The sequence below is a fragment of the Fukomys damarensis genome, unplaced genomic scaffold (assembly GCF_012274545.1).
Source record: "Fukomys damarensis isolate Sample0158 unplaced genomic scaffold, DMR_v1.0_HiC HiC_scaffold_17, whole genome shotgun sequence".
Taxonomy (NCBI): Eukaryota; Metazoa; Chordata; class Mammalia; order Rodentia; family Bathyergidae; genus Fukomys; species Fukomys damarensis.
This window is the reverse complement of record NW_022900929.1, coordinates 77,608,937-77,622,693: the sequence shown is the minus strand read 5'-3', so window position 1 is coordinate 77,622,693 and position 13,757 is coordinate 77,608,937. Positions and strand designations below refer to the sequence as shown.

The following is a 13,757-nucleotide window of genomic DNA, read 5'->3' as shown; positions in this document are numbered from 1 at the left end:
CATTCTTTTTTAAGGCTGGATGCTGTTCTTTTGCACAGTTAGGCTACATTTAGTTTGTCCACCAGCATTGCAAGGCATTTGGGTTGTTTCTCTGTAAGAGTCTTCAGAGGCTACATGCATCTTTCCATTTTTTCATTATTATAAGTAGTACTGATGAGCACCTCATTTATAACTTCTGATTATTTCCATAGGACAAATCCCAGAATTAGGCTCCTTAGGTTGAACAATTTAAGTATTGTAAAGGCTTTGAAGTGTTTGCTGGGCTGTTTTGCTGAAGAATGGTGTGGGTGTTTAGCCTTTCTTCCTAGCTATATGTCTAGTTTTTTAAATCTCATAAGCTTGAGCATCTGTACTTTGCTATTCTTAAGAAAATAATAAGGGTTTCAATTGGCTTTTCTCTGCCATGAAGATTCACCTTCTGCCCAATTACACAGCCCAGGGAGGGTGCCCGGTGTGGTCCCTGGGTAGTGTCCCTCGTGGATGAGTCTGCTTCCAACATGGCGGCTGATGTTCCAGGCGGATTTGTGGAATCTTGAGGGTGGCGGCCATTTTTAGATTTGCTGGCCAGGAAGCCCTGTCTGAGGAGAGGAAATGTGAGCTAAGAGCTGGATAAAGTGAGGATCCAGCCACAGGAGGGTCCTCTGGGAGGGGAGGAGATGGTGCAGACAACGGTCCATGGTGTCACTATCCTGCTGGGAGTTTGGTAAGAGTCCGGTACTGCATTCATCTCCCAAGAGCAGATGCCAAACATGGTCAGGTAGCCCCTGCCTGTAGGAGGAAGAGGCTGACTGAGGGAACTGAGTGTGAAAACGCCCAAGGTGCCCCTGCTCCTCCTTGAGGTCAGGAGCCTGCAGCCCCCTCACTGAGAACCTGAGACTGTTTTCATATGTAGGGCCGACACCAGTTAAGGTCTGGGTACCACGCTGTCACTTTGCCACTCTATCCAGGTCTCGATGACATGGTTTTGAGTCTGCTTCTCAAAAGAGAAGGAGGAGGGCTGGGGACATAGCTCAGTGGCACCGCACTTTGTCAAGGTGCACGAGGTCCTGAGTTTGGTCCCCAGTATCTCACCCCCCCAAAAAAAGAGGGAGGAGAATAAAAATCATGCTGACGATCATAGAGCTGTTTGCTTTTTCCAACAAAAATGTCCTCAGGATTTTAAAAACAAAAATTAAAAAACATGAGAACTAGACACACACACACACACACACACACACACACACACACGGGCACGCAGATGCATAAGGAACCAGTTTATTAAAACATAAAGCCCTGCCAGGCATGGTGGTTCATGCCTTTAATTTTGGCACTTGGGAGGCTGAGGCAGGAGCATCATTGTGAGTTCAAGGCCAGCCTGAACTACATAGCAAGACTTATGTTGAAACCAAAAATCCAATCAACCCACCAAAGAGGAAGCCTAGCTTCTCTGCTGAGAAAGTGACCAACAGCATGCAAACAAGGAAAACCCCTCCTTCACCCTTGAAGGAGGCCTCTGCCCTGGGTCTGGGTGGGAAGCTGCCCTTGACACTCGCGAGGGATGGACACACGGGCTGGGCCCAGTGACGGGAGCTGGTGGCCATGGCCTCGCTCTCCTCGCCCCGAGAGCAGAATCAGCCCAACTGGGAGGAGGTCCAGGGCCCAGGGCCGGTGGCCGTGGGGTGGTTTCATTTGCAGGATCGCCATGCCTCGGGATCTGGGAAGAACAACGAGGAGTCTCTCTTTTGGTCCTGGCTTTATGCCTCGGGGTCTGGGAAGAACAACGAGGAGGCTCCCTCTTGGGGTCCTGGCTTACGATTCCTTCTCTAGTTGAGTGAGCTGCACCTTGTGCTTTATCTGCACCATGCATGTGTGGGGAAAGACTCCTGAGTAGTGGTGTTTTTTTTGAGCCGCTGGTGTGGATGGAAAGCGGGGTGCTCAGGTGATTCAGTAGCAGGCGAGGCACCAAGGAAGCAGAGGTCAGAAGTCAGCAGGCTCCGTAATGGGACTCATTTCCCGCTGGCAGTGTGAGGGTCCTGGGCAGGGATTCTGCACCCTCCCCTCTGTGTCGACAGTGTTGGTTCTTTGACTTTCACAGGGCAGAGAGGCGGTTCCTCAGGGCAGATGCATACCCCTTTCACTTGCCCGTGTGTGCGTGTGTGCACAAGAGAGGGCACCAACCACAACTACGTGATGTGAATCAGACCCAAGGTGCCACTGACCGTCCAGATCACAGAGGACACAGAGCCCAGGAGGGAAATAAAAAACCCAGTGTGTCAACTTGTCAGGCAGGGGAATGCTCCCATAAAGAAATTTATTGAGAAGAGTGCTAAGGAGAAAAAAATCAAGCACTTCGAAGTTCTGGTTTGTGGTGTCACAGTAAGGATTGCAAAGAGCACTGTGGGTGGGACAGAGTGGACACATCTGGGCAGAGCAAGTTTGGTTGTTTATGGTCAGGAGTGAGGGCTGAGGCTCCAGTCAGTGTCTGGGGTCCCAGGGTCAGGGATCATGACCTCCCCCAGCTGTTAGAACGGCTGGAATTTCCTAGGCCGGCACTCGTGTGGATGGAAATACTTCATTGTGTATGTGTGTAGATGTTACACCTTGTTGGGTGTGTGGAGAAAGAGAGGCGGGGTGGGGGAGGAGAACAGACAGAGCACGGTATTGTTTCACATGCCAGGTGCAGGGTCTGAGGGAGCAGATGCATGGCCAAGATGCATTGTCACTGAAGGCCACACACAGACAGGAAAGCATTCTTACAAATCCTATGTCTGATTAGGAGTTAATATGCAGAATACCTAAAGAGCTCCTACGACTCAACAACGGCAAAGAACTTTATTTGAAGAACTAGGCGAAGAACTCTAATAGCCCTTTCTCCCAGATAGATCGGCAGCCATATTGTACAGAGCCACTTCCGAGGGTCCTACAGCGAACGGAGCCCAAGGCAGGAAGTGAAGTGGCGGTTGCCAGGCGGGCTAGTGTTTGGTGGTTATGGAGCTTCAGGGTGGGAAGGAAGAAGTTGTTCTGGAGATGGACAGTGGGAATGGTTACACAGCATGCGAATGTGCTAAAGCCACTAAACCACACATTTAAAATGGAGAAAGGCAAATTTTACATTATGCATCTCTATTACATTTAAACAATAGTGCTGCTAGACTTACGCTTCTGGAGTTCTAGAGGATTTAGTATTCTACAAATTAATTTTATTTTATTAAAAGCACGCAAAACCAGTGAGAGAACATGAACCCCAAGACTTCCGGGCTTGAGTTTCCAGCAAGCTCAAGGGTGGAGAGGCTTTGGCGAGGGTTCATAATGGCCTCTTCTAAGTGCCTGCAACAGAAGCCCAACCCAAAGCCACACTGAGAGAGGGGACCGTGGTAGACAGGAGAGAACTGCTCATCACCCTGCTGGCTCTTGTCTTGCTCTCTTGTTGCTGGGACAGAACACTGTACCTGCTGCCCACATCTTGAAGGAGGAGATGATTATTCCGGCTCACGGTTCCGTCGGTGGTGGGACAGCTCCCAAGAAGAAACAGCAGGGCAGAAGGGCCCAGGGGAGAAGCTGCTCACATCATGGCAGCTGGGAAGCAGGGTGCATGGGGAAGCCAGGGACAAAGATAAACCCTTAAGGCCTTGCCCCAGTGACCCGCTCTTCTAACAGCACCCACTTCTAACCCCATGGCCCAGTCACCTTCCACACACCCTGCCTCTGCGCATGAGGCTGTGGGGACATCCAGACGTGAACTGTAACAGGCCAACACAGAGCTTTTGCCTCTGTGTTCCCTTATTGCGATGGCTTGTCTTAGTTGTCAGCATGATTGGCTTGGGAGGTGCCCGGGAAATGGGTAAAGTACACTTCTGGGTGTGTCTGGATGGGTAACTGGGGGTGTGATCTTGTGGGCTCTCTGCTTCCTGGATGCCATGAGGTGAGCAGCTTCCTTCACCACACCCTTCTGCCATCATATTTTTGCCTTGGAGTCTGCTGACCATGGACTGAAATCTCGGAAACTGTGAGTCCAAAATGAAGCTCTCATTGCTCTTGTGGGTTTCAGGTATTTTAAGCAATGGGAAAGGTAACCAACACCCTTACGAAGTGCATAGCCACCTAAGAGGTGGGTACTATAATTCTGCCTGTGAAAGCAGGCAGAGTTGAGGCTCAGAGAAGGCATCCTGAGGCCATTCTGAGACCAGATAGCTGTCTCACTGGGCTCATTCCCAGGCAGACTCACTCTAATCCTCTTCCTACAGCTCTGCCTGTTTCTTAGGGAGACCAGTGTGGTTTGCAACTAAGAAAGTGTTCTTGTGGCTGTGAATAAACTAAGATGGCAGAAGAAAGTTAAGGCTATAAAAGCAAGTGTAAGTCATCTTTAAAGTCACTTTAGATACTGGGGCTGCAGGTCAGTGGTACAGGGGTTGGTTAGGCACGGGCCCCTCGGTTCAGTCCCCACACCGCACAGAGTTACTGTAAATGACCTTCTGGTAGACCAAAGGGAGCAATCAACAGAGTGCAGAGACCCAAAAAAGAATGGGAGAAAGTATTTGCAAACCGTACATCCGATAAGAAGTTGATAGCCAGAATGAATTAGGAACTCCAAAAACTCAATAGCAAACCCCCAAGCAATCCAATTAGAAATGGGCAATAAATTTAAGTAGACATTTCTCAGAAGAAGGGATACAACAGGCACACGCTCAACATCACTGATCCTCTAGAAGATGCAAGCTAAACCCACAGTTAGGTATCCCCTCACCCTATTAGCAATGGCTCTTATAGAAAAGATGCCCTTCCCCAAAAAACCCACACCAAATGCTGGTGAGAGACAAAAAGAAATGCCTGCACACTACTGGTACGAGTGTGAGTTAGTACCGTCATGATGGAAAACAGCATGGAAGCTCTTCAAAAAATTAAAACCAGAACCACCTTGGATCCGGTCATCCCTCTCCTAGGGCTCTATGTAGAGGAACAGACCACTGCATGCTCGTGTTTATTGTAGGACTATTCGCAACAGCCAAGAGATGGAAACAAGCCTGGAGTTGGTTAAATGAGGGATAAAGAAACGTGGTGCCCAGATGCCGTGGGACACCATTCAGAAAGCAGTCCTGGCACATGGGTCATGGGGATGGAAGTGGGGGTGAGGATGTCGAGGAGTGAGTCAGGCACAGGAAGACAAGCTCTCCTAAGCTCGCTCGTGTGCAGCATAAGCAAGCTGGTCTGAGAGAAGTTGAGAGTAGGGGGGGTTGGTCAGTGAGTGCTAAGTTCTGCACAGCGGGGAACGAGATGTTCTGGGGTGTTACTGACTACACAGAGCAGTATGTACTACACACTTCAGAAAGCAGGAAGAGGATTTGGAAAGTGATTAGCATGAAGAAACGGTAATGTGTGAGGAGATAGACATGTTTAGCTTGCTTTAAACATCACAGTGTACATGTGTGTGAAGACAGCATGTTACCGCACTGATATGTACAGCTTCCTGTACCAGTTGGAAAGTAAATGTAATTAAACCAGAAGAGTTATCTTCAGCGTGCGAATGACATCATCACGATCATCGTCACTGCTGATGCAAATCCTCCACGAAACACCTGGTTCTTAAAAACTCCCACTTTCTTTTTTAACTGATTGGGGAAAGCAAACTGAGTTTACAGTGGAGAATTCTGAGTGGAATGAAAATGAAAAAACAGAAAAGTCGGTGACATAACGAACAGTAACAGTTTGATGTGTGGTTTTTCTAATCATCTGTTTACAACCTGCAGTGGGATTGTATGGTGGAGGTGAATTGGTAACATGTTTTGCCTTTTATTGAGCACATTTTCTAAGTTTTTATGTCTGAGCAGGAATTACTTGGACATGAGCTTTAAGGTAAAAGAGATCACGGAGTGCCTCCATGTGCCATGGGTGCATTCACTGAGAGTATTTCTGGCGTTAGTTAACTCAAAATGACTGCCTGGTTTAAGCAAAGAGAGATTTCCTGAAAAGGACACGGGGCAGCTCATGGTGAGCTGTGAAAGGGAGCCATGAGCCTTGAAGCTGAGTGGACTCATCAGGACTCAGCACGGCTCTCTCGGTTCCAAATATCAAATTCCAGGGCTGGGGATTTAGCTCAGTGGTTCCGTCATCTGCCTTGCAAGCACAAGGTCCCAAGTTCAAATCCTGGTATCAAAAAAAAAAAGATGAATACCAAATATCAAGTTCCTAGGAAGGACCGTGACGAGGACCTAAATTCTGAACCAGCGACCGTTGGCCAGGATGGGTGTTGCTTTGTGGCAACATGGCGGCTCTGTGGTTCTCTTGTACTGGGTAAGGTTAGAGAGGTGAGGGTAGAAGGACAGTACTGTTAATCCTATTGATATTTGCTCACGAGAATACTGAGACCAAGAAATGAAGGAGTTCAACATGCCACCCGGGAAGTCCCTACATTATGGGAGAAGCTAGATCTGCCTCACCCTTGTACACTGTGTCTCAGAGTGAGCGAATTTCAGGGAACAAGTCTCAGAGAAGTACTGAGAGCCGAAGTGACAGGCTGAGAAGACATTAATCCCTAGGTGGGAGTTTGATTTGGGTTTGAGGTTCCACATTTGTGCGTTCTCTGTGGGAGGGTTTCATAAAGACACCCATGTATCTGATATTTTAGAGCCCTGTACTGATCTTTACCAAAAGAAGTGAAAAGTGTCCCAGATGGTATTCTCACACTAATGTGCACTGGCTTGCTTTAATAACACAGAATACTGGAAGGACCAGTCTGTCCAGTGACTTCCAAATGAGGCCACCACGTAGACCACAGATCTCATGGGAATACCTTAGTTTTGAGCAGATGGTTTGTTCCTCAGAAAACATCAGGCGGCTTTCATTTTTATTTTTAAATTTTATTTTTATTCTTTCTTTCTTCCTTTATTTGGGGAGGTTATACCAGGGATTGAACTCAGGACCTTGCCACTGAGCTAAATTCCTGGCAGGAGGCTTTCATTTTTAAGAAAGGCAAGTGGATACTGGGGAATGTTAGGGTAGTGGGCTTTAATTCTTCTGTTACATCTTTAAAAAATTCTTCTGTACCTTAGGTAGAAATTAATGCTCTAATTTGAATTAGCTAGATGGGAGGCATCTAAAAATTCTTTCAAAAGTAATCTCATCTGGAGAATGTCTTTTCTTTGGCTGGACAGTTAGTACATATCTACCTGCAAGACAGATTTCTCCCATTTGCTCCTGGTATTTCCCCCAGGAAAGCTGAGAAGGGTCAGGTGGAGTATTCGAAATAGTTTGCTATAGGGCAGCAGGGAAAATTAGACATGTGTTCATCTTCTGTAGAACCTTGTCCTTAGCTGGGTGTGGTGGTGCACACCTGTAATCTCAGCATATTCAGGAAGCTGAGGCAAGAGGATTACTGTAAGCTTGAGGACAGCCTGAGCTGCACGTGAGAACAGAAGAATTTTTCATGACATACACAAACGATACAGGATTCAGTTTTCAGTGTTGTCCCCGATGTTACTGGTGGTGTCCTAACCGTGCTGTTTGTCTACACATTGCTCTTGGCTGCTTCCAAGCTGTAGCAACAGAATTGAGTGGCTGTCGCAGGACTTTATGGCTTGTGAAGCCCTGAATATTCCTTATGGAGCCCTTTGCAGGCTGTGGCAATGGGGGGATTCTCAGTCCAAGCTCATCGGGAGCACACAGGAGAGGATTTAAAACTCCCAGCCCATAGGCTAGACGTTTACCAGCGAAATCAGAGTCTCCGGGAGCTTTGTCCAAAGCGTTTCTCTTCCTCCCACTTCGATAATAAAGTCTCAGTGCTCAGTACTTGTTACCGCTCCCTGGGTTTCTCCAGTGTTCAGCCACGGCCAAGAGCCACTGCCTAGGTAGCATTGCATGTTGACAGGCAGTGGGCTCTCTGGGAGAGAGCACGCAGATCACTCTCACCACCTGGGGTGCAAGGGGTGGTGTCAGTGGGCTTTGGTACCTCCAGGTGTCTCTGGTAAGAGCGCTCTCCAAAGGGGCAGGCACAGAAGCAGAGGGCAAAGGGGCAGAGGGGATGATTATACCATGTATGTGTCATGCAAGTAAACCAACTAAGTTGGAAACACATTTCTACCCAAGTGGAAAAGACAGAGCTTGTGGAGCCTCTCTGCCCTGGCCTCTAGGAGCAGGGGACCTGATTCCTTAGCACCTGTCCTAGTTACTTCTCTCATCGCTGGGAAAAAATACCCATGACCCACACATGGAAAGAGGGGGCTTTCTTTTGGTTCACACTCTGTAGAGGTTCCCGCCCATGGCTGCTCTCAGACAGGGGAAGTGTGGCAGAGAAAGGCTGCTCACAGCATGGCCACAGGAAGCAGAGAGTGAAGGGAGGAGCTGGACCCGAGCTGTCACCTTCTGGGTCACGCCCCCAGGGGCCACCTCTTCCGTCTGGGCTGTAAAACCCCTAGTCCAGTCATCCTTGGAAGGTGGCGCCTGTGATCCCATGAAATTTTAGATATCAGTCATTACAGCATCCACTAAAGAAACCCTCTGGTGAAAGCTGCGGAGCCCAGAACTGGTCCCTGTGTGCCGCAAGTCTGAGAGTTTAATCAGTCGTGTGGCCTATCGGCTCTGTTCCATAACGTCTGTGAGATTCCCCAGCCTGATCTCACACTTAGGCAATCAAAACCTCTGCAAGAGCCCCAGAAACCTGGTTTTCATCAGATACCAGTTGATGAGTAAGAACTTTAAAGTTTGGTCATCACTTACCTAAATGGTTATGTTGGTAAATTCATGGAGTTGTGCAGGCCAAAGGTGGCCTGCCATTCTTTAACACGGGATTTAACTGATAAGGCCAACTATGGGGTTCCTTTCAGAAGTGAGGTATACACACACACACACACACACACACACACACACACACATGCACATGAATAGACACTAAAACAATGGATTTCCCAGATGAAATCTATGCCAAAAAGCCTTTGGAAGAACCAGTTATTCATTTTTAAAAAGCCAGTAGTGGAAGTCTATATTTATTCTACCTATTGCTGTCTCCCTCAATATTACAGACAGCTTTTACAGCAAACCTTTAAGTAATATTAAATAGTGCCAAATTTTCTTTCTTTGGAGATTGGCCTAACATTTGGAAGTAGGTGCATATCAGTTAGAGTAAAATGGAGTGAATATAGTGGCTGATTAAGCTGGATTAGTTATGATTTGACTTAAGGCTTTGACCTTTGATTGCCTTGAGTGTCTTTGACCTCTTTACTCACACTTTTGTGGTATGTTGGATATTTTGTCTAAGCAGAGTTGTTTTATAAAGAAGCATGGCTTATCCTAAAGTAAAGGAAAATGGTCTTTTGAATTGATGAATGACACTGTATTTTGCATGAAATTGACTGTTTCTTTATGGCTGTTTTCATAAGGTTTAGCCACTTAAAAATTCTCTAAACTGTCAGTTTGTGGGTGTAAGGTGTTCAAATATCAAATATGTATGTGAATATCAAATATGTATGATTTCCCAGTATCATTGTGGGGATAGGAGATCCTCTGTGCTTCATTTATGGGTGCCAGGGAGACTTGTAGGGAGATAGCGCACTTGGGCTAGGTTGGTCTTGCACCTCATTCCAGTGGGATGAAGGAAGGGGTCCATGTTTGCATCAGAGCCCCCGGGGAGACACAACTCACGTCCTATGGCCACCAAGCTGGGTCAAGTTGCAAATATGCTCGAGAGTCCAATTTTAACTCTAATTCAGCTGGACAGAATGGTGTGATGAGTTGGCGTGATGTAAGTGCTGCAGGCAGCCATGAAGGTTTTATTTCCCCACCCCGAGATGCCCACTCCCCAGTGAAAGGGTGCATTCTGTGAGCTGGGAGTGCCCTCCCCAGGGCACAGGAGATGCCCTTGAGAAGGGCACAGAGGGAGCTGGAAGCTTTCCTTCTCCAGCAGCTCTGTGGGAACTGACTGCACCTGTTGTGTCTGTCGCCAGGAAAGCAGCTCAGGTTCAGTGTCCTGTCTGAGGGCTCACACAGCCTGCAATGGCTTTGGCTGCATGAGGCTGGATGAAATGGAACATGTAGATCACGGAGCCTTGGCATCCTGAAGGCAAAGATTCCAAAGATGGCAGCAGCTTCCTGGCACAATGAGAGCAGCAGGGTGCCCCCCGCACCCTGACTCTCCTGTCTGTAATAGGAAGGCAGTCTGAGCCGCTGGTGACAGCCTGGCCTGGAACACTGCTGACAGATTTCCTTAGGGATTCTTGTCAAAGAGTAGAAATGAGGCAAAGTTTTGCCTGGGGATTTTTGGCTTTGATTTTTGCAGTGGCTCTTGCTGTGATTAAAATTTTATTCTCATTTCTATTTGTCTGGACAAAACAGGAATGCCTGTGTGTGTCTGTGTGTGTGTGTGTGTGTGTGCGTGTGTGTGTGTGTGTGGCTGCCCGTGTGGCAGGAGTGGGAGATGTAAGAAACATTACTTCTCATTCCAAGCTGGCCCTTTGTTTCTTGTTACACATTTTCTGGCTTTCCCATTTACTGGGGAAAGCTGGCATTTTCGCTGGGGAAGAAGTTCTCCGCAGCCCGCCCCCATTCCGCAGTGCACTTTGTCTAGGATTGTGATAATGTCTCTAAACCCGGCAAGGGGGGTGGTCAGGCAACACTGCCTTCAGAGGAGCTTAACTGTTTAGGGTTAAAGACACAGAAAAATTATAATTTGAGTACTGTAGTGGCCAAGCATTTGTGAAGAAAGCTGGCTTTGTTGGCTGATTGGTTTGAACTCTGTGAAGACAGACAAAATATCTTTTTTTGGTCTTCCAGCGTAGGCTGGGCTTTCTGGTCTTAAAAGCAAATCTCCAAGTGCATTCTCTTTCTCTTACATCAGCCCACTTCTCTCCTTGGGGTGAAACAATAAACAAAGTGACCATTGTTGGTCCGGGGTGTTTTCTCTTGCTTTCTTCTGGTCCAGGCTCCCAGGATAGGAATCTTCCACCCTGTAACCCCCAGCCTGCTGCTCCTCTGAGATAGGACTTCTGCCCAATGTCCAGAGTGGGAGTGAATCTTGGACTCTCAGTGGACTATGCAGAAAGGCAGGTTGCTAGGCTGAGAGGCAGGAGCCCCGCTGGGGCCGGGGAGAAATCACCACTGTGGCTTCTAGTTCACAACCCTGTTTGCTTTTTCTTCAGCATTTGTAAAGTGTGTGCCTCTGGCGGGAGGGTGTGGCTGAGACTTCAACAAAGCACTGAAAGTACTGTTTGTTCTTGAAAAATGTTAGGCCCAATTCCTTGGCCCACGTCTGGCTGATAGCAGAGATCTTTGTGAAGAAAAGTGACAAGACACCGGCCTCTTCTTCCAGGGCTGGGGTTTTGGATCTGAACACATGCGTATCAGCAAGGAAAGCAGAATGGGAGGGACTGCATTTAAGCAGGGTTCCTGATGCTGCAGGGGAAGGGGCAAGTGAACTCTTTAAAACTGAGTAAGGTTTGTACAAAAAGCTTTTCCAGGACCTAAGCGCCGAGCCACACCCCCAACCCTTTTTATTTTTTATTTTGAGACAGGGTCTCACTAAATTACCCAGGCTAAGGGCCAGGGATGTAGCTCAGAGGCACAGCACCTGCCTGGCAAGCATGAGGTCCTGAGTTCAATCCCCAGTACCCCCCCAAATTACCCAGGCTAAACCCTTACCTTCTTATCTTCCTGGCTGAGCCTGCGGAAGTGTAAGCCTTCAACCTCGCACCCAGCTTCGTCTTTTACCTCTTGTGCACTGTCTCTCTGCCACACTGTATTGCTCTCTTTATTTGCAGTACTGAGGACCAAACCCAGGGCCTCACACATTCTAGGCAGGAGCCATACCGCAGAGCCACATGTCCAGTTCTTTTTTTTTTTCTTTTTCTTTTGAGACAAGTTCTCACTAATTGCCCAGGCTGGCTTAGAACTTGCAATGCTCCTGGCTCAGCCTCCTGAGTAGCTGGGCTTATAGGCATGTACTGTTCAATTTGGCATTAGCAGGGTCTGCCTTGTTTCTGCTTTTATTTCAAATCATTTATGAAGCACCCCTGAAAGGCTCTCCTGGAGTAAAAGATCTGCCTTTTTTTTTAAAGCATATGTACTGCCAAAGTGAGCACTGGATCTGCCTTTTTTTATACTGCTCTTACTTAAAAACCATCAACACAATAGGGTGTGAGGCTGGTGTTTTGACAGTACAGGAGGTCCAGTTGGATCAATTATGCAAGTCTCACCTATTATTACAATCACTAAAATGACTGAAACCATCAATAACCCACCAAACATCTAAGCCCAGCCTTCTGGGTTCTCCTTCAGAGAACAGAGGCTGGAATCCTAGAGAAACATTAAGCACCAACCCCTGGGAAAACACAGCAGCCAAACAGCATTTCTACCCTTTGGTTCCCAGCAGGCGTGCACAGATCAGACAAGGAAATACTTGGGAAAATGGTTTCATTTTATCCAGAGGGAAGATATCTGGTCCTAAGATAAGCAGTGCTGGAACTGAGAATCCTGCCTACTTTTCCAGTGTCTTCCAGAAGAACGTGACTTTGCACCACAGCCTATACCAATGAGCTTTTAGTGGTGCATTTAGTAATGCGTCATTTCTTTGACAGTGACTTCCTTTACTTTGAGAATAAAAAAATACCTCGTGGAAAATAGCATCCTAATGTGGAATACATTAAACGCTGCAGCACAGCTTTGTGGGGTGGCGTGTACACGGGTTATTAATTTGAGCAGAGACCCCTGGGGACACAGGAAGGAGTACAGTGCTTTCCATTTGCTCTGTGAGAAGAAGTGTGATGTATGGGTGCAAAGCCGCAAGGCTGTGCTTCGGATCAGAGGATGGAAGCAGGGGCGCTTAGGAAAGCTCAGCGTCCCAGAGACAAAAGCTTTTAGTTAAAATTTTATTTCTGGAGAAGAGGGCACCTCCTCTACCACATCCACGAGGACCCGTTACTTATTTTAGTGGTGCTGTTCTCAGGAAATGCGGAAAAATGAGCAAAGGAGGAAATTTGATATTGATTTTCCTTTCTTCTGTGAAATTACATAAAAGCTCGATACCTGGTGGCGGTAAGTTGGTCAATAAGGCTCCATCTGAGCCCACCCTGAAGTTCAGTGCTGTCCATTACGTAAGACCTTCCTCTGCTGTCAGATTCATTTATATCTCATTTATGTCTTCGGTGCCCAAAGGCTATTAAGTTTTTAATGAAGTTTTTTATTCATAACACTGCAGTGAGGATTTTGCTGAAGGTAAAATTATGAACCAAAACAAAATTCTGCCCCTCCTTTTTGGCTAAAAAGAATCAACAATGTAAAAAACCATATCTGAAGCCGGGCATGGTGGTGCACATGTGTAATCCCAGCGCTCTGGGAGGCTGAGGCAGGAGGATTGCAAGTTCAAGCCCAGCCTGGAAAATTTAGTGACTCAACAAGATCCTGCCTCAAAATAAAAATAAAAGGGCTAGGGATGTAGTTCTGGACAACAGCCCTGCATTCAATCTCCAATGCCATTTTTTTTTTATTGAGTTTATTGGTACATTTAGGGATACAGTACAGTTACATTCATTGTTGGGATCATGTACCTTTACATGGCAAGTCTTGATTCTCATTTTTCCCCTTACCTCTGCCCTCCCTTCACCCCCCCCTCCCCTCCCCATCTACAAACACTTTATTTTCATCTTTTCATTCTCTCACATTTTTTTCTTTTCCCTTTTTGTTCTTCCCCTACGTATCACACCTTCCCTACACCTTTAGCTCCTTTCCTCCCATTTCTAAATGTCAGTAATCTTATTAGAATCTTATGCATTGTTGCAGAATATTCACACCAGGGAAAC

At 47.1% G+C, this 13,757-nt stretch overlaps 1 protein-coding gene across 4 annotated transcripts in view; it reads left to right on the top strand.

Annotated features, from left to right (window-relative positions):
• Shc4 (SHC adaptor protein 4) overlaps nucleotides 1-13,757 on the top strand; it is a 117,024-nt gene that overhangs the window by 26,337 nt on the left and 76,930 nt on the right. The gene's annotated exons all lie outside the window — the stretch shown is intronic.